The sequence below is a fragment of the Bos taurus genome, chromosome 22 (assembly GCF_002263795.3).
Source record: "Bos taurus isolate L1 Dominette 01449 registration number 42190680 breed Hereford chromosome 22, ARS-UCD2.0, whole genome shotgun sequence".
Taxonomy (NCBI): Eukaryota; Metazoa; Chordata; class Mammalia; order Artiodactyla; family Bovidae; genus Bos; species Bos taurus.
In genome coordinates, this window is record NC_037349.1 from 392,651 (window position 1) to 419,526 (window position 26,876).

A 26,876-nucleotide genomic window follows, 5' to 3' on the forward strand; every position below is an offset into this window, starting at 1 on the left:
CGGCAGGTGGCCAGTAGCAGAGTTGGGTGTAAGGCAGGCCAAGAGCTGGACTTAAAATAGCCTCACCAGTCCCCACTCCCCACAGCCCAGGCTGGGTGGGGCTGCTGAGCAGGGCTGGGCGTGAAGAACAGAAGCCAGGGCTTCTGACAAACCTGAAATGCGAGGGCTAGCAGAAACAGGGACTCTGGGGAAAGACCCCCAGAGGTTGGCGCTCCCAGCCCTGTCACCGTTTGCTCCCAGGGAACTTGTCACTCCTAGGCAGAGGCACAATAAAATCCTAACTGCTTTCTTCAAATCACTCAACACAATTGGGGCACAAGCCTGCATTTCAGTAAGGATACTACTATGCTGTCAAAGGAACCAAAGTATATGAGTATGCACACGTGTTTGCCCACCCACGTGTGCGTGCCTGTGAGCACGTGTGTGTGTGCATGCATATACTACATGTACACATATTTGTGCCTTGCACTCACATCTGTGTTGCCTGTGTGCTCACATACGTGCATACATGTGAGCTGCCACAAGGCTACCCCCGTGGCTCTGCTCTCTTAACCTATGAATGGGGTCTGTATATTGGCAGGGGACCTTCCGCAGCACTCCTGACCTCCCTCCTCAGGTCCCTCTTGCCCTGGCAGACTCTTGCTCTGCCTTGCCTGCTCACAGGATGGGTGGTATGGAAGCCTCTGGCTGACAGCCAGGCTGGGAGGAACTCTGATATCTCCACTAATCCCCTCAAAGGACAGGGGAGAAGGAAAGAGTGCTGTGGACAGAACAAGGGAATGGGTGAGGGCCGCAGCCCTGAAGGGAGGGTCTGGCCCTGTGGGAAGTGGCAGCAGTGTGGGGCAAGGGCTGAGGTGGGTTTCCAGGACAAATGAGAGCTGCGGGCCTGGCTGCTTGGTCCAGAGAGGGGCAGAAGGTTTTCAGCTCTCACATCCTTTTGTCAAGTTCTTACCCACATCTGCCACACTCTCCCACCTTACCTGCTTTCATGCAAGACAGGCATATTCTCAATTGAAAGTACCTTTAAAAAGAAAAAGAAATCCAGGACTCATAATGGGTCCCAGAATCAGAGGTACTGCATGTTAGGTCTGTACCCAACTTAACAGAAGCATACAGAGGTCAGCTGAGGTTGGGACTTGGGGGCAGTAGAGTTGGGTACAGGCCCAGGACTTCTGCATTCAGCTTTTGGGGGGACAAGGGCTGCTGGGGTCTTGGCAGTGAAGAAACCAAGCAGAGGGGCAGGGTTAAGATGCCAAGTTGCAACTGCACCAGCAAAGAACCAGTCTTTATAGAACAGCAAACAAGTGTGTGGTAAAGAGGCATGGAGGGCCTGGGTCATGTGCCCTAATGAGTGAGAATCACTGGAGAGTCTGAAGCATGACTGTAAAGTCAGTTGCAGCTGTGGAGGCAGGATTGCAAGCCAGCGGCCCTGGTAGAGGTGGTGGCTTTGGGTTAGGTGCAAATGAGGCTGCTTAGCCTGGGCTGGGTGCAGATGGCCTGGTGAGGAGGTGATAGACTGGGGAGCCAGTGGGCTTACTGCAAATCAAAGGAAGAGATGGGACATGCCTTTCTGTCTGTCTGAGGTATGTTGAGAAAACAGGGGACCTCAAAGGAAGTTTTAAGATCGAGTAGACACACAGCTTCTCAGTCATGGCACACTTCAACCTGTCTTGTTCATTCAAAAAAGCATTTGCTGGGCATGTCTAGTGTGCCAGGGCTGTTCAAGCACTGGGCAAGCAAGGCTCTGCCTGGGGGGGTCTCCGTCCCAGTGAAGGGACATGGACAACAACGTGATGTGTGTAGCATGGTGGACAGTTAAGAGGTCCATGGAGAAGCAAGCAGAGGGGCAGGAGGACTGCTCTTTAATGGGAGGATGAAGTGAGCACCCTCCACTGGTCTCCCCATGACCAGAGCTGTAAATCCTGGACAGAGGCAGAATGCAGATCTCAGAGAACTGAAAAGTATCAGGCAGATGAAGCAGGTCAGATTCAAAGTTGCATGTTTTTTCTTTCAGAATTGCCCAACTTGAAACCTAGAAGTGTGCCCAATGTGGACAGAAAGGGCTCCAGAGAATATCTCTGGTCCAAGGAATAGAAATAAAGTTCCTACAAGCCCCTTCCTTTTCTCCCCTTCTTACCACCACAGCTCCTGGGCAGTAATGTGGAGGTGGCCCTGTCAGCCAGGCAGGTACCTAAAACCCTGAGAGAAGAGCTACCCTCTAGCCAGAGGAGGAGAGGCTGCAAGAGTGCATGGCAACTACCCACTGCTTTCTCTCTCTGCCCTCCTGCAGCTGAGGACTGCATGCAGCTACAGGAGCTGTGCAGCAAGCTTGGGGATGGAGGGGGAATAAGACCCCAAATTGCTGGCCAGTGGCCTTGAAAAGCAAGGACCAGGGAACTGTCAAGTATCTGGGCAAGCATGGGGAAGAGACAGATTCAGTGAGTGATTCAGTACAATTACAGGTGAATTCCTGGGCTCCCCGAACTTGTGGGCTTCGACCTAGACTGACCCACTGGTGACCTGATTATCTGCCAAAATGATAAGATCAACGTTCTCCTTAGAATTTAAACAGACTCTCAATATCCGAAATACCTAGGACAATTTTGTATGTGGCAGTCTAGTATTTCCCAAACCATTTATTGCATGTCCTTTCCCTATTATTGTCTATTCTTGGTTCTTTTGTTGTGAATTAGTTGACCACTCATGGGTTTATTTCTGAGTTCTCTATTCTGTCTGTTGGCCTATGTGTGTGTTTTATGCCAATATCATACTTTTTTGATCACTGTAGCTTTGTAATATAGTTACAAACAACTGTGTATCTCCAGCTTTGTTCCTGTTTTTCAAAATTCCTTTAACTATTCATGGTCTTTTGAGGTTCCATACAAAGTTTTAGCTTTTTGTTTTGTTTTCTGTTTTGAGAAAAATGCCACTGGAATTTTGATAGGGACTGTATTGAATCTATAAATTGCTTTTTGTAGCATGGACATTTTAGCAATATTAATTCTTCCAGTCTATGAGCATAGAATAGTTTTACACTTATTTGTATCATCTTCAAATTTTTCATCAGTGTCTTAGGTTTCAGTGTATAGATCTTCCACCACCTTGATTAAATTTATTTCTAGTTATTTTATTCTTTTTGATACAATTGTAAATAGGATTGTTTTCTTAATTTTTTTCTATTTTTTAGTATATAGAAACATAACTGATACTTGTATATTTTGTATTTCAAAACTTCATTGAGTTTATTAGTTCTGACAGTTCTAGATTTCTTCTAGATTGTTGAATTTGTTGGTATATAATTGTTCGTAGTAGTTCTTAAGATCTTTTATGTGTTCTTAGTTGTAATGTATCTTCTTCCTCTTTCATTTATAGTTTTGTTTGATTCCTCTCATTGATGAGTAGCTAAAGTTTTGTCTGCTTCATTTCTTTTTTCGAATAACCAGCTCTTTGTTTCACTGGTATTTACTGTTATCTGGTGATTCATTTCTGCTCTGATTTTTGTTACTTCTGTCCTTCTACTAACTTTGGACTTTTCTAGTTCCTTGAGGTGTAAGGTTAGATTGCTTATTTAAGCTCTTTCTTTTTCTTAATGTAGGTGTATATTACTATGAACTTCCCTCTTCGAACTGCTTTTGCTGCATTCCGTATGCTTTGGTATGTTGTATTTTCATTTCCATTTGTTTCAAAATATATTTTGCTTTCTCTTTTGACTTCTTTTTTGATTCATTGATTATTCAGGAGTATATTATGACATCTCCACATATTTGTGAATTTTCCAGGTTTCTTCTTGCAGAAGAAATTTATTAAGAAAATTATTTAAGAACTTGCTTTGTGGATATGACCTATCTTGGAGCATACTCCATGTGTGTTTGAGAGGAATGTGTATTCTGTTGATAGATGAAATGTTCTGTATATGTCTATTAAGTCCATTTGGTGTAATACATAGTTTTAAGTCTAATTTTTCCTTATTTTCTGTCTATATGATCTATCCTTTGTTGAAAGTGGGATACTAAAGTCCCCAATTATTACTCTGTATTTCTATTTTCCCTTAATGTCTGTTAATATAAACATAAACATATTTAATAAAGATGTAAGTTATACAAATATATAATAATATACATATATTAAAAATATATATTTGCTTTCCCTAATGCAGGTACAAAATATTTTTGGGGGGGTATTCATCTTTTTTTATTATTTTAATTGGAGGCTAATTCCTTTACAGTATTGTGGTGGGTTTTGCCATACATTGACATGAATGAGTCATGGGTGTACATGTGTTCCCCATCCTGAACCTCCTTCCACCTCCCTCCCCATCCCATCCCTCAGGGTCATCCTAGTGCAACCAGCCCTGAGCACCCTGCCTCATGCATCGAACCTGGACTGGTGATCTATTTCACATATGTTAATATACATGTTTCAATGCTATTCTCTCAAATCATCCCACCCTTGCCTTCTCCCACAGAGTCCAACAGTTTGTTCTTTACATCTGTGTCTCTTTTGCTGTCTTGCACATATGGTCATCATTACCATCTTTCTAAATTCCATATGTATGTGTTAATATACTGTATTGGTGTGTTTCTTTCTGACTTACTTCGCTTTGTATAATAGGCTCCAGTTTCATCTACCTCATAAGAACTGATTCAAATGCATACTTTTTAATAGCTGAGTAAATATTTAAAATTACCCTTGTTGGATTGACCCTTTTATCTTTATGCAATAACCTCTACATCTCTTTATATATATGTGTGTGTTTATATATATAGAGAGAGAGCAAAGTAAATCAGCTATATATATGTATGTATATCCACTGTTTAGATTCTTTTCCCAGATAGGCCATTATAGTGTTGTGTAGAGTTCCCTGTGAAAACAGTAGGTCCTTATTTGTTATGTATTTTAGTTTTGTTATTGAAGTATAGATGACTTACAATGTTGTGCCAATTTCTGCTGTGCAGCAAAATAACTCAGTTATACACATATATACATTCTTTTTAAATATTCTTTATCATTATGGTTTACCACAGGATATTGACCATAGCTCCCTGTATGTTAAGACCTTTTTGTTTATCCAGTGCAAATGTAACAGTTTGCATCTACCAACTCCAAACTCCTGGCCCCTCCCTCGCCCTCCCCACTACCTTGCCAACCGTAATCTGTTCTCTGTTTCTGAGTTTGTTTCTGTTTTGCAGATAGGTTCATTCCGCATATGGAAAGTGAAATCTCTCAGTTGTGTCCGACTCTTTGCGACTTCCTGGACTGTAGCCTGCCAGGCTCCTCTGTCCATGGGATTTTCCAGACAAGAATACTGGAGTGGGTTGCCATTGCCTTCTCCAGGGGATCTTCCTGACCCAGGTATCGAACCCAGGTCTCCCACATAGTAGGCAGATGCTTTACTGTCTGAGTCACCAGGGAAGTCATTCCACATATAAGTGATCAGTTTCGTTCAGTCGCTCAGTCGTGTCCGACTCTTTGCGACCCCATGAATTGCAGTATGCCAGGCCTCCCTCTCCATCACCAACTCCCGGAGTTCACCCAGACTCATGTCCATCGAGTCAGTGATGCCATCCAGCCATCTCATCCTCTGTCGTCCCCTTCTCCTCCTGCCCCCAATCCCTCCCAGCATCAGAGTCTTTTCCAATGAGTCAACTCTTCGCTTCAGGTGGCCAAAGTATTGGAGCTTCAGCTTTAGCATCATTCCTTCCAAAGAACACCTAGGACTGATCTCCTTTATGATGGACTGATTGGATTGCCTTGCAGTCCAAGGGACTCTCAAGAGTCTTCTCCAACACCACAGTTCAAAAGCATCAATTCTTCGGCGCTCAGCTTTCTTCACAGTTCAACTCTCATATCCATACATGATTACTGGAAAAACCATAGCCTTGACTAGATGGACCTTTGTTGGCAAAGTAACATCTCTGCTTTTGAATATGCTATCTAGGTTGGTCATAACTTTCCTTCCAAGGAGTAAGCGTCTTTTAATTTCATGGCTGCAGTCACCATCTGCAGTGATTTTGGAGCCCCAAAAAAATAAAGTGTGACACTGTTTCCATTTTTTCCCCATCTATTTCCCATGAAGTGATGGGACCAGATGCCATGATCTTCGTTTTCTGAATGTTGAGCTTTAAGCCAACTTTTTCACTCTCCTCTTTCAATTTCATCAAGAGGCTTTTTAGTTCCTCTTCACTTTCTGCCATAAGGCTGGTGTCATCTGCATATCTGAGGTTATTGATATGTCTCCTGGCAATCTTGATTCCAGCTTGTGTTTCTTCCAGCCCAGCATTTCTCATGATGTACTCTGCATAGAAGTTAAATAAGCAGGGTGACAGTATACAGACTTGACGTAGTCCTTTTCCTATTTGGAACCAGTCTGTTGTTCCATGTCCAGTTCTAACTATTGTTTCCTGTCCTGCATACAGGTTTCTCAAGAGGCAGGTCAGATGGTCCAGTATTCCCATCTCTTTCAGAATTTTCTACAGTTTATTGTGATCCACACAGTCAAAGGCTTTGGCATAGTCAATAAAGCAGAAATAGATGTTTTTCTGGAACTCTCTTGGCTTTTAAATGATCCAGTGGATGTTGGCAATTTGATCTCTGGTTCCTCTGCCTTTTCTAAAACCAGCTTGAACATCTGGAAGTTCACCGTTCACGTATTACTGAAGCCTGGCTTGGAGAATTTTGAGCACTACTTTACTAGCGTGTGAGATGAGTGCAATTGTGTGGTAGTTTGAGCATTCTTTGACATTGCCTTTCTTTGGGATTGGAATTAAAACCGACCTTTTCCAGTCCTGTGGCCACTGCTGAGTTTTCTAAATTTGCTGGCATATTGCGTGCAGCACTTTCACAGCATTGTCTTTTAGGATTTGAAATAGCTCAACTGGAATTCCATCACCTCCACTAGCTTTGTTTGTAGTGATGCTTTCTAAGGCCCACTTGACTTCATGTTCCAGGATGTCTGGCTCTAGGTGAGTGATCACACCATCATGATTATCTGGGTCGTGAAGATCTTTTTTGTACAATTCTTCTGTGTATTCTTGCCACCTCTTCTTAATATCTTCTGCTTCTGTTAGGTCCATACCATTTCTGTCCTTTATCGAGCCCATCTTTGCATGAAATGTTCCCTTGGTATCTCTAATTTTCTTGAAGAGATCTCTAGTCTTTCCCATTCTGTTGTTTTCCTCTATTTCTTTGCATTGATCACTGAGGAAGGCTTTCTTATCTCTTCTTGCTCTTCTCTGGAACTCTGCATTCAGATGCTTATATCTTTCCTTTTCTCCTTTGCGTTTCACTTCTCTTCTTTTCACAGCTATTTGTAAGGCCTCCCCAGACAGCCATTTTGCTTTTTTGCATTTCTTTTCCATGGGGATGGTCTTGATCCCTGTCTCCTGTACAATGTCACAAACCTCATTCCATAGTTCATCAGGTACTCTATCTATCAGATCTAGGCCCTTAAATCTACTTCTCACTTCCACTGTATAATCATAAGGGATTTGATTTAGGTCATACCTGAATGGTCTAGTGCTTTTCCCTACTTTCTTCAATTTCAGTCTGAATTTGGTAATAAGGAGTTCATGATCTGAGCCACAGTCAGCTCCTGGTCTTGTTTTTGTTGACTGTATAGAGCTTTTCTATCTTTGGCTGCAAAGAATATAATCAGTCTGATTTCGGTGTTGACCATCTGGTGATGTCCATGTGTAGAGTCTTCTCTTGTGTTGTTGGAAAAGGGTGTTTGCTATGACCAGTGCATTTTCTTGGCAAAACTCTATTAGTCTTTGCCCTGCTTCATTCCGCATTCCAAGGCCAAATTTGCCTGTTACTCCAGGTGTTTCTTGACTTCCTACTTTTGCATTCCAGTCCCCTATAATGAAAAGGACATCTATTTTGGGTGTTAGTTCTAAAAGGTCTTGTAGGTCTTCATAGAACTGTTCAACTTCAGCTTCTTCAGCATTACTGGTTGGGGCATAGACTTGGATTACTGTGATACTGAATTGTTTGCCTTGGAAACAAACAGAGATCATTCTGTCATTTTTGAGATTTCATCCAATGTTTGTTATTGTTGACTTATATGAAAAGACCCTGATGCTGGGAAAGATTGAAGGTGAGAGGAGAAGGGGATGACAGAGGATGAAATGGTTGGATGGTATCACGGACTCAATGGACATGAGTTTGAGTAAACTCTGGCAGTTGGTGATGGACAGGGAGGCCTGGTGTGTTGCAGTCAGTGGGGCCGCAAAGAGTTGGACACAACTGAGCAGCTGAACTGAACTGAACTGATAAGCGATTTTGGAGATCAATCCCTTGTCTGTCGTATCATTTGCAGATATTTTCTCCCCTTCTGTAGGTTATCTTTTGTTTTGGTTTTTGTTTTTTCTGGTTTCCTTTGCTGTTCAAAAGCTTATAAGTTTGATAATGTTCCATTTGTTTATTTTTGTTTTTCTTTCTATTGAATTGGGAGAGTGACCTAAGAAAACATGATTTATGTCAGAGAATGTTTTGCCTATTCTGCCTTCTAGGAGTTTTATAGTGTCATATATTGTGTTTAAATCTTTAAGCCATTTTAAGTTTATTATTGTGCTTGGTGTGCAGGTGTATTCTAACTTCATTGATTTACATGCAGCTGTCCAGCTTTCCCAGTGCTCTTGCTGAAGAGACTGCCATTTCCCCCTTTTATATTCTTGTATCCTTTGTTAAAGATTAATTAACCATAGATGTTTGAGTTTATTTCAGGGCTCTCTATTCTGTTTCATTGATCCATATACCTGTTTTTGTACCAAATACCACACTGTTTTGATACTCTAGCTTTGTAGTATTGTCTGATGTCTGGGAGAGTTATGCCTTGTGCTCTGTTCATTTTCCTCAGGATTGCTTTAGCAATTCTGGGTCTTTTATTTTTCCATATATATTTTGGGGTTATTTGTTCCAATTCTGTGAAAAATATCATGGGTAATTTGATAGGACTCAAATCTGTAGATTGCTTTGAGTATTATTGCCACTTTGACAGTATTAATTCTTCCAGTCAAAGAGCACGGGATATCTTCTTGTTTCTTTGAATCATCTTTTTTTTTTTAATCATCTTTTATTTCTTTTTAAAATGTTTTATAGTTCTTAGTGTGTAAGTTGTTCACCTCCTTGGTCAGTTTTATTCCTAGGTTGAGTGGGGCTTGGTACAATTTTAAAAGGTATTGGTTTTTTTTACATTCCCTTTCTGATACATTGTTAGTATAAAGTTCAGTTCAGTTCAGTTGCTCAGTCATGTCTGACTCTTTGCAACCTCATGGACGGCAGCATGTCCATCTGTCCAGGTTCCTCTGTCCATCAGTAACTCTCAGAGTTTGCTCAAATTCAGGTCCATCAAGGTGGTGATGCCATCCAACCATTTCATCCTCTGTCATCCCCTTCTCCTCCTGCCTTCAATCTTTCCCAGCATCAGGGTCTTTTCAAATGAGTCAGTTCTTCACATCAGGTGGCCAAAGTAGTGGAGTTTCAGCTTCAGCATCAGTCTTTCCAATGAATATTCAGGATTAATTTCCTTTAGGATAGATTGGTGTATTGCATTGATGGATGTATTTACATATGTTGAAGCATCCCCTTGTGAACCTGGGATGAATCCCATTTTGTCAGGGTGTATAATCTTTTTTTTTTTTTTTTTAAATGGACCATATTTTAAAGTCTTCATGGAATTTGTTACAATATTGCTACTTTTTTTTTTTTTTTTTTTGCTCTGAGGCATGTGGGGTCCTACCTTCCTGGCTAGAGGTCAAACCTGCACACCCTGCATTGGAAGGTTAAGTATTAACCCCTGGACCACCAGAGTAATCCCCTGTATGATCTTTCTTATATCTTGTTGGCTTCAGTTTGCTAATATTTTGTTGAATTTTTACATCTATATTCATCAAGGATATCGGCCTGTAGTTTTCTTTTTTGGTGGTGTCTTTGTCTGGTTTTCGTATCAGGGTGATGGTAGCTTCATAGAATGACTTTGGGAATGTTCCTTCCTCTTCAGTCTTCCAGAAGAATTTGAGAATAGTGAGTATACTTTCTTTTTATGTTTGGTAGAATGTGCCTGTGAAACCATCTGGTCGTGGACTTTTGTTTGTAGGAAATTTATTATTATTATTATTACAGATTCTATTTAATTTCTAGTGATTGGTCTGTTCAAATTATCTGTTTCTTCTTGATCCAGTTTTAGTAGGCTGTGTGTTTCTAAAATGTTGTCCATTTCTTCTAGGTTGTCAAATTTGTTGTCATGTAATTGTTCATAGTATTCTCTTAATGGTTGTATTTTAGTGGTACAGTTGAGATTTCTCCTTTTTCATTTGTTATTTTGTTTATTTGGGTTTCCTCTCTTTTCTTCTTGGTAAGCCTGGCCAGAAGTTTATCAATCGTGTTTACTCTTTCAAAACCAGCTCTTGGTTTTGTTGATTTTTTCTATTATTTTTTAACCTCTATTTTATTTATTTCCTCCCTGATTATTATTATTTCCTTCCTTCTGATGACTTTAGGTTTTGTTTGTTCTTATTTTTCTAATTTTCTTAGGTGATAGGTTAGACTTCCTTGAGATTTTTCTTGTTTTGTTTGTTTTAATGAAGGCCTATATCACTGTGAACTTCCCTTTAAGCACTGCTTTTGCTGTGGACCATAGGTTTTGTATGATTATGTTTTCATTGTCATTTGTTTCAACGCATTTTTAAATTTCCTTTGTGATTCCCTTTTTGATCCATTTGCTTTTTAATAGAAAGTTATTTAGTTTCCATGTAATCATTTTTTTCTAATTTATTTTCCTGTGGTTGATTTCTAGTTTCATGCCATTGGCATCAGAGAAGATGCTTGATATAATTTCTGTACTCTTAAATTTGTTGAGGTTAGTTTTGTGCCCTAGGATGTGTTCAGTCCTAAACAGTGTTCTGTGTACACTTGAAAAGGATGTGTATTCTGGTTATTTGGGATTTTGTGTCCTGAAAAATACTAATTGTTTAATTGTTCTGTTGTATCATTTAGGACCTCTGTTGCTTTATTGATTCTGTCTGGAAGATTTGTCCATTGGTATGAGTGGGATATTAAAGTCTCCTACTACTATTGTATTGTTATTAATTTCTCCCTTTATGTCAGTATTTGTTTTATTATTTGGGTTCTTCTATGTATGGATGTGAAAGTTGGACTGTGAAGAAAGCTGAGTGCCAAAGAATTGATGCTTTTGAAGTGTGGTGTTGGAGAAGACTCTTGAGAGTCCCTTGGACTACAAGGAGATCCAACCAGTCCATCCTAAAGGAGATTAGTCCTGGGTATTCATTGGAAGGACTGATGCTGAAGCTGAAACTCCAATACTTTGGCCACCTGATGCGAAGAGTTGACCCATTGGAAAAGACCCTGATGCTGGGAGGGATTGGGGGCAGGAGGAGAAGGGGACGACAGAGGATGAGATGGCTGGATGGCATCACCGACTCGATGGACATGAGTTTGGGTAAACTCCAGGAGTTGGTGATGGACAGGGGGGCCTGGTGTGTGGCGATTCATGGGGTCTCAAAGAGTCGGACACAGCTGAGCAACTGAACTGAACTGAACTGATGTTAAGTACATATATGTTAATGAGTGTAAAATCTTTTTTTTTATTGATCCTTTTATCTTTATATCTTCTTATATTGATCCTTTTATCGTTATATATGTCCTTCTTTATCTTTCTTTATAGCCTTTGCTTTAAAGTCTACTTTGTCCGATATAAGCGTTGCAACTCTTGCTTTCCTGTCATTTCTGTTTGCACGAAATATCTTTTTTCCATCCCCTCACTGTCAGTGTATGTGTCTTTTGTCCTGAGGTGGATCTCTTGTAAGCAGAATATTATAAGCTCTTGTGTTTTTTATTTTAAACCAGTATGTCACTCTTTGTCTTTTGATTGGAAAGAAAGTGAAAGTGAAAGTCGCTTAGTCGTGTCCGACTCTTTGTGACCCCATGAACTGTATAGTCCATGGAATTCTTCAGGCCAGAATACTGAAGTGGGTAGCCTTTCCCTTCTCCAGGGGATCTTCCCAACCCTGGAATCAAACCCAGGTCTCCCACATTGTAGGTGGATTCTTTACCAGCTGAGCCAAATATCCGGTCAATTGACATTTAAGTTAATTGTTGATGCATATGTATTTTTCTTACAATTAAATAGATTTTTATTTTTTAATTAATTAATTTATTTTAATTGGAGCCTAATTACAATATTGTGGTTTTTGCCATACATTGACATGAATCATATGTATTAATTGCCATTTTAAACCTTGTTTTCTGGTTGATTCTTTGTTTCTTCTTTGTTCCTTTTTTTTTTTTTTTTGGCTTCTTTTTGTGGTTTGATCAATTTCTTTCTTTTTAATGCTTGTATTCTCTATTAGGTTTTTGTGAATCTGTTCTATTGTTTTTGATTTGTGGTTTCCGTTTTTAAATTATGTTAACCCCTTCCTATATCTGCTTGCTTTAGACTAATAGTCCTATAGACTTAAACACATTCTAAAAAAAGAATCTTCACTTTCTTATTTTCCTTTCCTGAATTATATGATATTGATGTCCCTTTTTACATATTTGTGTTTATCCTTTTGCTGTTGCTTGTGTTTATCATTGTTTTCATAAATAGGTTGCTTGCCTGCTTGCTAAGTCACTTCAGTCGTGTCCGACTCTGTGCGACCACATAGATGGCAGCCCACCAGGCTCTCCCGTCCCTGGGATTCTCCAGGCAAGAACACTGGAGTGGGTTGCCATTTCCTTCTCTAATGCATGAAAGGGAAAAGTGAAAGTGAAGTCGCTCAGTCGTGTCCGACTCCTAGCGACCCCATGGACTGCAGCCTACCAGGCTCCTCTATCCATGGGATTTTCCAGGCGAGAGTACTGGAGTGGGTGCCATCGCCTTCTCCGTATAAATAGGTTATCTGTCTCTTATGTCTCCTGTATTGACAGGCAGGTTCTAGTGCCACCTGGGAAGCCCAGTTTAAGTGACTTACTTGTGATTTCTTCCCGCCTGTTTTCTTCTTGTTTCTTTTCTATGTAGAGACCACCTTTCATTATTTCTTTTAGGATAGGTTTAGTATTAATGTATTCTTTTAGCTTCTGCTTATTTGAGAAATTCTTTATTTCTCCTCCTATTTTAAATGATAATCTTGGTGGGAAGGTTGCAGATTTTTCTCTTTCAAGACTTTAAATATATTTTGCCACTCCCTTCTGGCCAGCAGTGTTTTTATAGAGAAATCACCTGATAGCCCTATGAGGGTTTCTTGGTAAGGAACTCTTTTTTCTCTTGCTGCCTTTAGAATTCTCTCTTTATCTTTAATCTTTGTCATTTTTATTATAATATGTCTTGGTGTAGGTCTGTTTTGGTTTATTTTGTTTGGAACCATCTGTGCTTTCTGTTCTGGGTATCTGTTCTGGATATATTCTTTAGATTTTGGGAATTTTCAGCCATAATTTCTTCAAATACATGTTTAATCCCATTTCTCTTTCTTCTTTTTCTGGAATCCCTATTATGTATAGATTGTCCTGTGTTATATTATCTGATAGGTCTCTAATATTGCTTGCTTTTTTTTTTTCTTTCTGTATGCTGTTTTGATTGGGTAATTTACATTAGTCTATCGTCCAGGTCACTTATTCTTCTGCATTATTCATTCTGCTATTCATTCCTTTGAGCTCAGATTTCATCTTGGCAAATGGATTTTCTAAATTTTCTTGTTTCCTCATTATAGTTTCTAGTTCCTTTTTACAGTAATCTTCATTTCTGTCACTATCCTTTCTTAATTCCTTCAGCAATTTTGTTACCTTCTTTTTGAACTGAGTGTTAGACTGAAGAGGTTTATTTCACTTTTCCTTCAGAGGAATTTTCTTAGTTTTAACTGAGAGTGGTTCCTCTGCTTCTTCATTTTTGCTTATATATCTCTTAGTCTGTTAGTTTAGGAAAAACAGTAACAATTGTAGTCTTGCAGGATTATTTATAAATTGGAGCATCCCTGCATAGCTTGTATGGGTTTGATATTTTTTGGTATGAGGGCTGTTTTGGGTTTGGATGCTTGCTGTCCTTTCCTCACCATGTTCTGGCTATTACCACCTTGATAAGGGGATGTGCAGATGCTCAGGTTCACAGCTCACGCAGGTTCCCAGGAAGGTGGGGGCAGGGGGTCCCTCCTCAGCAGAATCAGTGGCAGGTCACACCCCCTCCCAGGGAAGCTGGCCCTAGATTACAGAGCCCTTAGTGGTGGTAGCTGTGTAAGCTCCCAGGAAGGTGGAGGCAGTGACCTGAGCAGGTGCCCTCGCCTGCTCACAGGCAGCAGCAACAGCAGTCTGTGCTGTCACTTGGGTTGGCCCCTGGAGCTCATGCAGGTGCTATCTGCTGCCTGTGAGCTTGGAGAAAGAAGCTCCTACTGTGGGCCGACTCTTGTCCTCGCATGCTTCCCAACAATGATCCCTTATCTGTCTGGCAGGCCCAGGCTTCTTCCTGGACTCCCTCAGGTGTGATGCACTACACCCTATCCCCCTCAGGCTCTCTTCACACAACCCCAATCCTCTCTCCAGGGTGTGACCCCTGAAGCCTGAGCCTCAGTACCCAGCCCTCACCTACCCCAGTGGGGGAGTGGACAGCTTCTTAGCTGGGGAGTGCCAGTTGGCACTGACCCTAATTGAGGGTCTTTCTCAACTTTGACCTCAGTACACCTGTTGCTGCCCTGTCCTCCAAGGCTCTGAAGCTCTCTCAATTCCTGCTAGTGAGGGGACTTCCCAGTGTGCAGAAACCTTTCCTCTTTCACAGCTCCCTCCCAGAGGCACAAGGCCCATCCAGATTCCTTTCTCTTTCTTTTGTTCTTTTTTCTTTTGCCATGCTCAGTTACATGGAGGTTTTCTTGCCCTTTTGGAAGTCTGAGGTCTGCCAGCATTCAGTAGAAGTTGTATGAGAGTTGTTCCACATGTGGATGTATTTTGATGTATCTGTGGGGAGAAGGTGAGCTCCACATCTTATTCCTCCACCATCTTGATCTGATCTCCCTAGTTATCTATTTTATATATAGTAGTTTGTACATATAAGTCCCAACCTCCCAATTTTTCTCTCTCCCCTCTTCCCCAGTCCACCAGTAATCATGTTTGTTTTCTACATCTGTAGCTCCATTTCTGCTTCATAGAGAAGTTCATTTGTACCTCTTCTTCAGATTCCACGTATACTAGACATCATATAATTGTCTTTCTCTGTCTGACTTACTTCACTCAGTATGACAATCTCTGGATCCATCTGTGCTGCTGCAAATGGCATTATTTTGTTCCTTTTAATGACTGAGTAATCCTGGAATGTGAAGTCAGATGGACCTTGGGAAGCATCACTACACACAAAGCTAGTGGAGGTGATGGAATTCCAGTTCAGCTTTTTCAGATCCTAAAAGATGATGCTCTGAAAGTGCTGCACTCAATATGTCAGCAAATTTGGAAAACTCAGCACTGGCCACAGGACTGGAAAAGGTCAGTTTTCATTCCAATCCCAAAGAAAGGCAATGTCAAAGAATGCTCAAACTACTGCACAATTGCACTCATCTCACATGCTAGTAAAGTAATGCTCAAAATTCTCCAAGCCAGGCTTCAGCAATACCTGAACCAGGAACTTCCAGATGTTCTAGCTGGTTTTAGAAAAGGCAGAGGAACCAGAGATCAAATTGCCAACATCTGCTGGATCATCAAAAAAGCAAGAGAGTTCCAGAAAAACATCTATTTCTGCTTTATTGACTGTGCCAAAGCCTTTGACTGTGTGGGTCACAATAAACTGTGGAAAATTCTGAAAGAGCTGGGAATACCAGACCACCTGACCTACCTCTTGAGAAGGCTGTATGCACGTCAGGAAGCAACAGTTAGAACTGGACATGGAACAACAGACTGGTTCCAAATAGGAAAAGGAGTACGTCAAGTCTGTATATTGTCACCCTGCTTATTTAACTTCTATGCAGAGTACATCATGAGAAACGCTGCGCTGGAGGAAGCACAAGCTGGAATCAAGATTGCCCGGAGAAATGTCAATAACCTCAGATATGCAGATGACACAACGCTTATAGCAGAAAGTGAAGAAGAACTAAAGAGCCTCTTGATGAAAGTGAAAGAGGAGAGTGAAAAGTTTGGCTTAAAGCTCAACATTCAGAAAACTAAGATCATGGCATCTGGTCCCATCACTTCATGGCAAATAGATGGGGAAACAGTGGAAGCAGTGGCTAACTTTATTTTTCTGGAATCCGAAATCACTGCAGATGGTGATTGTAGTCATGAAATTAAAAGATGCTTGCTCCTTGGAAGGAAAGTTATGACCATCCTAGACAGCATATTAAAAAGCAGAGACATTGCTTTGCCAACAAAGGTCCATCTAGTCAAGGCTATGGTTTTTCCGGTAGTCATGTATGGATGTGAAAGTTGGACTATAAAGAAAGCTTAGTGCCAAAGAATTGATGCTTTTGAACTTTGGTGTTGGAGAAGACTCTTGAGAGTCGCTTGGACTGCAAGGAGATCTAACCAGTCCATCCTAAAGGAGATCAGTCCTGGATGTTCATTGGAAGGAGTGATGCTGAAGCTGAAACGCCAATACTTTGGCCACCTGAAGCGCAGAGTTGACTCATTGGAAAAGACTCTGATGCTGGGAGGGATTGGGGGCAGGAGGAGAAGGGGACGACAGAGGATGAGATGGCTGGATGGCATCACCGACTCGATGGACATGAGTTTGAGTGAACTTCGGGAGTTGGTGATGGACAGGGAGGCCTGGCGTGCTGCGATTCATGGAGTCGCAGAGTTGAACACGACTAAGTGACTGAACTGAACTGAACTGAACACTTAAAGCAACTAGAAAAAGACGAAAAGAAGAACCCCAATGTTAGTAGAAAGAAAGAAGTCATTAAAAGCAGAGCAGAAATAAAAAGAAGGAGATTATAGCAAAAATTAATAAAAACTAAAAACTGGTTCTTTGAGAAGATAAATAAAATAGACGAACTATTAGCCAGACTCATCAAGAAGAAAAGGGAGAAGAATCAAATCAATAAAATTAGAAATGTAAATGGAGAAATCACAACAGACAACTGAGAAATACAAAGGATCATAAAAGACTACTCTCAGCAACTATATGCCAATAAAATGGACAACCTGGAAGAAATGGACAAATTCTTAGAAAAGTTTCCAAAACTTTCCAAAACTGAACCAGAAAGAAATAGAAAATCTTCACAGACTCATTACAAGCATGGAATTGGAAACTGGAATAAAAAATCTTCCAACAAACAAAAGCCTGGGACCAGATGGCTTCACAGGTGAATTCTACCAATTTAGAGAAGAGCTAACACCTACCCTACTCAAACTCTTCCAGAAAATTGCAGAGGAAGGTAAACTCCCAAACCATTCTGTGAGGCCACCATAACCCTAATACCAAAACCAGACAAACATGCCACCAAAAAAGAAAACCACAGGCCAGTATCACTGATGAACATAGATGCAAAAATCCTCAACAAAGTTCTACCAAACAGAATCCAACAACATATTAAAAAAGATCATACATCATGACCAAGTGGGCTTTATTCCAGGGATTCAAGGATTCTTTAATATTTGCAAATCAATCAATGTGATACGCTATGTTAACTAATTGAAAGATAGAAACCATATGAGTATCTTAATTATTTCAAATATTTTTTATTGAGATATTCAATCAAATAGTATCTCAATTACTCAAACATTTAAAGTAATTACTGATAGATATGTACTTATTGTAATTTTAAATTTGATTTCCCAGTTGATTTTTTTCATTACTTTTTTTTTTTGTCCTTTCTGGTTTGATGGTTTCTTTTTGTATTATGCTTGAATTCCTTGACTTTTGGTTTTTATAACTCTTTTATGTTTTTGGGTTTTAGTTACCATGGTTTTCTAATATGGCAACCAATAACCATACCTACTTACTTTAAACTGGTAGTCATGTAAGTTCAAACACATTCTAAAGATCAGTTGTTGTTTTTTTTTTACTTTCCTTCTGCACATTTTGTGATTTTGATGCCCTATTTTACATCTTCATGTTTATCCTTTTGCTGTTAATAGTTATAATCACTTTTACAAAAATTTTTGGTTGTTTTTTAATCTATGTGCTGGTTTATTTAAGTGATCTTCAATCCTTTTCTATATTTGTTTTTTCTATTGTGATTTTCCCCTTCCCATAGACTCTCGTTTCTTTTCTGTTAGAGAAGATCCTTTAATATTTCTTTTAGGGTAGGTTTATATTGCTAAATTCTTTTCATTTTTGCTTGTCTGAGGAATTGTTTGTTTCTCCTTCTATTCTTAATGATAATCTGCTTGGTAGAATATACTAGGTTTCAGATTTCTCTCTTTCAAATTTTGAATATATGCCACTCCCTCTGCCCTGCAGAGTTTCAGCAGAGAAATCAGCTAATTGCCTTATGGGGGTTTCTTTGTAATTGAGTTTAAGATTTTTTTCTTGCTTTCTTTAAAATCCTTTTTCTGTAAAATTTGTCACTTTACTTCTGATATATGTTGGTGTGGGTCTGTTTGGGTTCATCTTGTTTGGGGCTCCTGTGCTTCCTGTGCCTGAGTATTGGTGTTCTTTTTTTAAGTTTGGGAAGTTCTCAGCCATTATTTCATTAAATACATTTTTGATCCCCTTCTCTCTTCTCATTGTCCTTGATTATATGTAGTTTCAGTTCAGTTCAGTCGCTTAGTTGTGTCCAACTCTTTGCAACCCCATGCACTGCAGCACGCCAGGCCTCCCTGTCCATCACCAGCTCCTGGAGTTTACCCAAACTTATATCCATTGAGTCGGTGATGCCATCCAACCATCTCATCTTCTGTCTTCCCCTTCTCCTCCTGCCCTCAATCTTTGGCATGCTTTAAATTATCTCATAGATCTCATGTTGCTTTCACTTTTTAAGTTTGTCTTTCCATACGCTGCTCTGATTAGGTCATTTCCAATATTCTGTCTTCCAGATTACTTATTTCTTACTTAGTCTGCTGCTTGTTGCCTCAAGGTTGGTTTTTACCTTGGCAGTTGACTTGCCTAATTTTGATTGGCATATTTTTATAATGTCTAGTTCCTTGTTACATGTTATACATTTCTATTTATAATTTCTAGTTCCTTGCTATGTGTTCTGCATTTCTATGAGTAACCTTTTTTAGTTCCTTTAGCATTTTTAATACCTTTTTTAAAAGTTGGGGTTTCGTAGACTGGTGAGGTCTGTTTTATTGTTTGTTCTTTCACAGGATTTCTCCTGTTCTTTTCATTGGGAATAGTTCTTTTCCTTTTCTTATTTTACTTAACTTTCTCTGTCTCTATGAATTAAGGAGAAACAGTTATCTACTGTGGTCTTAAAGGGGTTTGCTTAAGTGGGAGCATCACTGTGTAGATTGTGTGAGTCCAGTGTTTTTGGTGTAAGGACTGCTTTGGACATGTTGCAAGCCTTGTCTTTCCTTAGAGTATGCTGGCTGTTATCCCCTTGATAAGAGTGTGGTTGCTGTACTCATTATCAGAGAAATGCAAATCAAGACCACTATGAGGTACCATTTCACACCAGTCAGAATGGCTGTGATCCAAAAGTCTACAAATAATAAATGTTGGAGAGGGTGTGGAGAAAAGGGAACCCTCTTACACTGTTGGTGAGAATGCAAACTAGTACAGCCACTATGGAGAACAGTGTGGAGATTCCTTACAAAACTGGAAATAGAACTGCCTTATGATCCAGCAATCCCACTGCTGGGCATACACACTGAGGAAACCAGAAGGGAAAGAGACACGTGTACCCCAGTGTTCATCGCAGCACTGTTTATAATAGCCAGGACATGGAAGCAACCTAGATGTCCATCAGCAGATGAATGGATAAGAAAGCAGTGGTACATATACACAATGGAGTATTACTCAGCCATTAAAAAGAATTCATTTGAATCAGTTCTAATGAGGTGGATGAAACTGGAGCCTATTATACAGAGTGAAGTAAGCCAGAAAGAAAAACACCAATACAGTATACTAACGCATATATATGGAATTTAGAAAGATGGTAACAATAACCCGGTGTACGAGACAGCAAAAGAGACACTGATGTATGGAACAATCTTATGGACTCTGTGGGAGAGGGAGAGGGTGGGAAGATTTGGGAGAATGGCATTGAAACATGTAAAATATCATGTATGCCAGTCCAGGTTCAATGCACGATACTGGATGCTTGGGGCTAGTGCACGGGGACGACCTAGAGGGATGGTATGGGGAGGGAGGAGGGAGGCGGGTTCAGGATGGGGAGCACATGTATACCTGTGATGGATTCATTTTGATATTTGGCAAAACTAATACAATTATGTAAAGTTTAAAAATAAAATTAAAAACAAAACAAAACAAACAAACAAACAAACAAAAAAGACTGTAAGAGTTGACTCATTGGAAAAGACTCTGATGCTGGGAGAGATTGGGGGCAGGAAGAAAAGGGGACGACAGAGGATGAGATGGCCGGATGACATCACCGACTCGATGGACGTGGGTTTGAGTGAACTCCAGGAGATTGTGATGGACAGGGAGGCCTGGCCTGCTGCGATTCATGGGGTCGCAAAGAGTCGGACACGAGTGAGCGGCTGAACTGAACTAAACTGAACTGAAAGACTATAACCCAGGAGCAGTTTCTCAGAGGTGTCTGAAGTGCTGTCTGTCCGGCTATAGTCTTCATGTTTTACTCCAAATAAAAGTTAACTTACAACTCTCAAAAAAAAAAAAAAAAAAGAGTGTGGTTGCTGTTGTGAAGTTCAGACCTGTGCTGGATGTAGGCAGGGCCTCCTCTTTGCTCAGTGGCTACCACAGCCCTGCTGGGGGGTAGGTTCTGCTCTGCAGTTGTTGCACTAGAAATCCTGAAGGTTGGGTTTGGTAAGGCTTTGTTGCCCTTGAGTGCATGCCCTGTCTCAAAGGAGGTGACTGCTAAAGCACGTTAAGCCCATATGGCCACAGGGAACTTATGTGCCACCTGTGTGAGCATCTGCAGTTCTGCCCAAAGCAGCTCAAGGTAAATATCCTTTCTCTGTTGTGTTCATCCTAGATCTAGTGCTAGGCTGTGGTGTGGAATGGCTGGTGCTGAGTACTGAGGAGGTAAGAATTGAGATTTTGCATCCACCTGGGACCAACCTGGGCTGACTCTGTGGCAGACCTTCCCCAGGACCTCTCTGCCCCAGGTCTGGCTCCAAACTGCAGTGCAGGGTTGGTGCAGCTGGAGTGCTTCTACAGGGAAGCAAACTACTGTGTACTCCTCTCCAGGTCCTGTCCATGGAGATTTGCATTTCTGTGGTGCCACCCGGTATGTGCTGCAACAAAGCCCACCACAACTGGACCCATTCTCACAGTGCAAGTGCTGTCACTGGGCTCAAGGCCAGACCCACCCCAGCCATGCCCCTGCTAATGAACTCCTCAGTTCGGCTTGGACCACCTCAGACACTCTGGGCTCTCTCAACACAACTATACCAAGTTCTCTCCCAGGGATCAACCACCCAGGATTTAATGCCTAGCCACTGTAAGTACTAACATCCTCTCTTCACATGTTTCAGTGAGGTGGCAGCTGCTATCACCGGTTTCTCTTCACTCTGATTGCAAGCAGGTCAGCATGAGTACACTTTTTGCAAGCAGAATCCAGGCTCTTCCAGCCTCTCTATGTGTCCCAGCAGCCCTCTGAACAGGCAAAGGGTCTCTCCAGGTGAGAGTCTGCTAGTATGGACCTTCCCTTCTTCACAGATTCCTCCCAGGGTACCAGTCCCATTCTGATACCTTTTCTTCTCCCACTTCTGCCCACTAACATGGACATTTTCCATGCAACTTTGGTAGTATAGGAGATCTACCAGTTTCTAGTAAATTTCTGTGAGAGTTGTTCACTCTGTTGATGTATTTTTGATGTGTTTGTGGGGGAGAGGTGAGCTCTACATCCTACTCAGCAATATTGATCCTCTGGACCAAGCTGTACATTTTCATACACTCCCCCTCAATGTTTTATGTCTTTAACGTTACAATATTTTTGCATTTAGTATCAGTTAATAAATTACTGTATTTAGTTATTTTAAATACTTTTGCCTTCTAACTTTTATTAGACTTAAAAGTGATTTGTAGATTTTTAACTGTTTGTTCATAACCATTATTACAACATTATTCTGAATTTAATTATATATTTAACTTTACCAGTGAGATTTATAGTTTTAGATTTTTGTTACTAATTAATGTCCTTTTGTTTCAGCTTGAAGTTCCTTTAATAGTTTTTGTAAGGCTGGTATAATGGTAATGAACTCTTTCTGCTTTTGCTTATCTAGAAAATTCTATATCTCTTCTTCAATTCTGAAGGACAGCTTTGCCAAGTATTCTTGACTGGCAGGTTTTATTTTTCCCAGCAATGGTTTCTGATGAAAACTCTGCTGGGGGATTCCCTTGTATCACAGGTCTTTTTTTCCCTTTTGCTGCTTTTAAGATTTGCTCCTTGTCTTTAATTTTTGACAACTTTAATTATAATGTGTCTTGGTGTGAGTCATTTTGGATTCATCTTATTTGAAGTTTTATGTGCTTCCTGGATCTGCATGTCTATTTGTTACCCCAGCTTAAGGAAGTTTTCAGCCATTATTTCTTTGAATAACCTTTTGGTTACTTTCTTCTCTTTCTGGGACTCTTATGATGCATATGTTGACCCACTTGATTCTGTCCCCTAAGTCCCTTAAACTCTCTTCACTTGTTTTTGTTTTTTCCTTTCTTTTTTGATTGGACAAATTCTACTTCCCTGTATTTGAGTTAGCTAATCTTTTTTTTTTTTTTTTTTTCTGTTTAGTCTGATGTTGAATCTCTCTATTGAACTTTTCAATTCAGTTATTATATTCTTCAGGTTTGTGATTTCTGTTCAGTACTTATGTTTTCTGTCTCTTTGTTGAAATTCTTTCTTAGTTTATGCATTGTTCTGAGCTCACTGAGCATCTTTATGACTATTATTTTGAACTGTTTATCAGGTAAATCACTTATGACCATTTCATTTAGATCTGTTTCTAGAGTTATATCTTATTTTTAGGAGAGGGGGCATATTTTTCTGCTGACTTAAAAAAAATTGCACAAGGTGAGAGTTGTGAGTTAAGTTTTATCTGGGGCAAAATGCGGACTGCAGCCTGGCAGAGAGCACTTCAGATAGCTCTGAGAAACTGCTCCAAAGAGTTAAAGGGGGAAGGTCAATATATATGTGATTTTGGTGAAAGGGAGTTCTTACAGTCAAGCACATATTTTTGTGGAATAGTTCTGTAAGTCACAAGGAGCAGATGTCACCATGAAGGAATTTAGTGCTTTTCTAGATATGAGGAGGTGCAACATTTGGGCTTGCAAAATCTCCTCCTGAAAACATCTATCTAAAGACCTGTCCTGCCAGTTTTTCCAGACACAGAGTGCCTCCTTCCTGATCTCTACCCTGAATTCTCTGCAGGATGCTTAAGGTTAGCAGCTGCAGCAGCACCTGTAATTTAATCCTTGCAGAGGTAAATGGCAAATGCCCATGGCAAGTACCAATTTGTCGTTGACACCTCTATTGATCATTTTTCTTCATTATTTATGTTGGTTTCTGTGCATTAGATGAAATAGTCACCTCTTTCAGTCTTGATATTAATAGAGTGGTCTCATGAAGGAGATGAACCTTATCACTTAGCCTGTCCTGAGCTCTTGGTTTTCTCTCAAACCTTTGTGATAGTCCAAGATATCTTCTTTGTTTTTAGTGGCTCCCAGTAGTTGGAGAAAGAAATGGCAACCCACTCCAGTGTTCTTGCCTGGAGAATCCCAGGGACTGGGAAGCCTGGTGGGCTGCCGTCTATGGGGTCGCACAGAGTTGGACACGACTGAAGCGACTTAGCAGCAGTAGTTGAGGGTGTGCCAAGACATGTCAGTGTGTCAGAGGTGAGGATCGCCTCTGGGTGTATCCTACATTAGAAGCCTAACCCTCTGGCAGAAGATTTTAAAATAGGTAAATAAGCCTCTTGCAAGGAAGGACAGCAAGAAGGAATTTCTGTCTGTGTCCTCTGTAAACCTTGGGAGGATAGTGGGTTAAAATCTGTTTGTTTTTTTTTAACAGACCTGTGGGGCCCGGCAAACACAAGCCTCACTGGCCACCAGAGACAGGTGATCAAAGAGTGTGTCCTTTGGATGGCAGCTGCTAAAACTAGGGAGCTAGATGTATTCACAAACTCCTTTGGGAGACTGGTGAGCACTTTCACTGGGAGTATTTTCTTATTCAGCTGAGATGTGGGCATTGCTCAACTACTTTCAAGATTTCTTTTAGAGGGAACTGCTTCTTGTGTAGCTATAGATTTAGTGTACCCAGAGGAGGAATTGAGTTTGCTGCTGCTGCTGCTGCTGCTAAGTCGCTTCAGTTGTGTCTGACTCTGTGCGACCCCATAGACAGCAGCGCACCAGGCTCTGCCATCCCTGGGAGTCTCCAGGCAAGAACACTGGAGTGGGCCGCCATTTCCTTCTCCAATGCATGAAAGTGAAAAGTGAAAGTGAAGTCGCTCAGTCGTGTCTGACTCCTTGCGACCCCATGGACTGTAGCCCACCAGTCTCCTCCATCCATGGGATTTTCCAAGCAAGAGTACTGGAGTGGGGTGCCATTGCCTTCTCCAGGAATTGAGTTTAGGAGCCTCCTATGTTGCTATCTTGGACCTGAAGTCAGAACTAATTGACTTTGGCCAAGAGGATGTCAAGGATATTACAGTTAAGGGTCTAGAAGTAGTAAGATGTCGTAGTCAAGTTTATCTGGAAGCCCTAACTGTTGAGAAGGAAGTCCTGGTAGATGCTTAAGTTTCTCCAGTTTTCTGGGGAAATTTTTACAAAAATAAATTCAAGACTTGAACATAAGACCTGAAACTGTAAAACTTCTAGAAGAAAGCACAGAGGGAAAGCTCCTTGATATTGGTCTTAGCAATAATTTTTTGAATATCAAAAGCAAAGGAAAAATAAAAAATAAACAAGTGAGGCTACCTCAAACTAAGAACTTTCTACACAGTCAAGAAAACAATCAACAAAAGAAAAGTTAGTCTATGAAATGAGAGAAAATATTTGAAAATCATGTTTCTCATAAAGGATTAAAATCCAAAATATGTAAAGAATTCATACACTCAATAGCAAAACCCAAACAATCTGATTAAAAACAGAGGAAGTGAATTAACATTTTTCTAGAGAAGACATACAAATGCCCAATAGGTACATGAAAAGATGCTTACCAGCACTAATCAGCACGGAAATGCATGTCAAAATTACCATTGTCACCTCACACACGTTAGAATGGTTATCACCACAAAGAGAAGGGATCACAAGTGTCGGTGAGGATGTACAGATTCTCCACACCTTAGGATCCAGCAGTCATACATCTGGGTATATAGCCAAAGGAAATGTGTTCAATTGGTGAATGAATAAAGAAGGCATATGATGTGTGTGTGTGTGTGTGTGTGTAAAATTCAGCCATGAGAAAGAAAAAAAAAATCTTGCCACTTGCAACAATGTGGATGGACATTGAGAGTATTTTGCTAAACAAAATAAGTCAGAGAAAGACCAGTGCTGTGTGGTATCACTTATGTGGGGAACTTCAACAACATCAAACTTATGGAAACAGTAGAAAAGTGGGTGCCAGAGTGTGGGGAATCAGGGAGCAGTTGGTAAAATAGTACAAACTCTGAGCTATAAACTGAGTAAGGTCTGAGGATCTAATGGAAAAATCTGATGATTACAGTTGATAACACCATATTGTACAATTAAAGTTTGCTTAAAAAGTAGAACTTAAATGTTTTCTTAGAACAAGCAAACTTTGGTCCCAAGAATCACTTCACTTTCTAATTTCCATATTACTCTTTCTTTCCCTTCTTGTCCTCTACTGGCTATTCCCTGCTCAGCTGAAAGAATACTCTACTGAACACCTGTTGCAAATAGCTTTTAAGAAACAATTTTATAACAAGTCTTTTTAAACACTTCAGTAAATACATTCTGGAATATTGTCACTCCCATTTACTTAGATAACACAGTGTTGAAAACATGTTCCAATTAGCCAATAAAATTTTTTTTTTATAGTCAGAGGAGGCTAAGATGATGGCATAGGAATACTCTACTGCTACGGACACACTAATCTACTCCTACACACAGAGCACTTTCTCCTGAAGACCTACCTGAGGGCAGAATGAACAACCGCTACACATAAAGGGACCACAGAACCAGATTTGGAAGATGGAGATAGGAATCCCACGCTCAGTGCAATGATCTGTAGTAAAGAGGCATATTGCTGAGGCACCAGACTGCACACACCTGCTTTTGGGTATTTGAAAAAACAGTGGTTTAAAAGGTACCTACACTATCTGAAAGGAAATCCATTTACTAACACTAGAGGTTCTGCCAAATGGGCAGGAACCTGATGAAACTATCCCTGTTTGTTGGCGTTGATGAGTGCCATTTTGAGGCCCCTGAGAGTCTCCTTGTCCCAGACCTACTCCAGCTCTATCCACACCCTTGGGGGTTGTGCTGCGTTAGGGCTGCCCACAGCTCTTGCCCACTTCAGCTCACACCAACCTGCCAATTCAGCCTCAGGACAGTTCGCCCTGTAGACTGAGCTTGTCCTTTACCCCTCCAGCTCCATCTCCCTCAGGCTGCACCCACTTCAGCCCCAGCCAACCTGAAAGAGCCACCAGGTGGAATGATCGACACAGGATGATCTCACACAAGACCAGGAAAAGTAGCTGTTTTGCCTAACTCAAATAAAAACCAAACAAATGTCAAAGAGAGATGAACATGTTTCAGATGAAAGAACAACAACAAAAATGCAGGAAAACCCCCTAATGAAACAGAGATAAGTAATTTGCCTGACAACGTGTTCAGAGAAATAGTTACTGAACTTGTGAGA

General features: G+C 40.6%; 1 long non-coding RNA gene across 1 annotated transcript; it reads left to right on the forward strand.

Moving 5' to 3' along the window:
- LOC107131643 (uncharacterized) lies at positions 1 to 25,422 on the forward strand. Its single transcript, XR_001494671.3, has 3 exons — positions 1 to 5,352; positions 21,033 to 21,082; positions 21,248 to 25,422. It is a non-coding gene; the product is annotated as an uncharacterized lncRNA (long non-coding RNA).
- Positions 25,423 to 26,876: the final 1,454 nt, after the last annotated feature.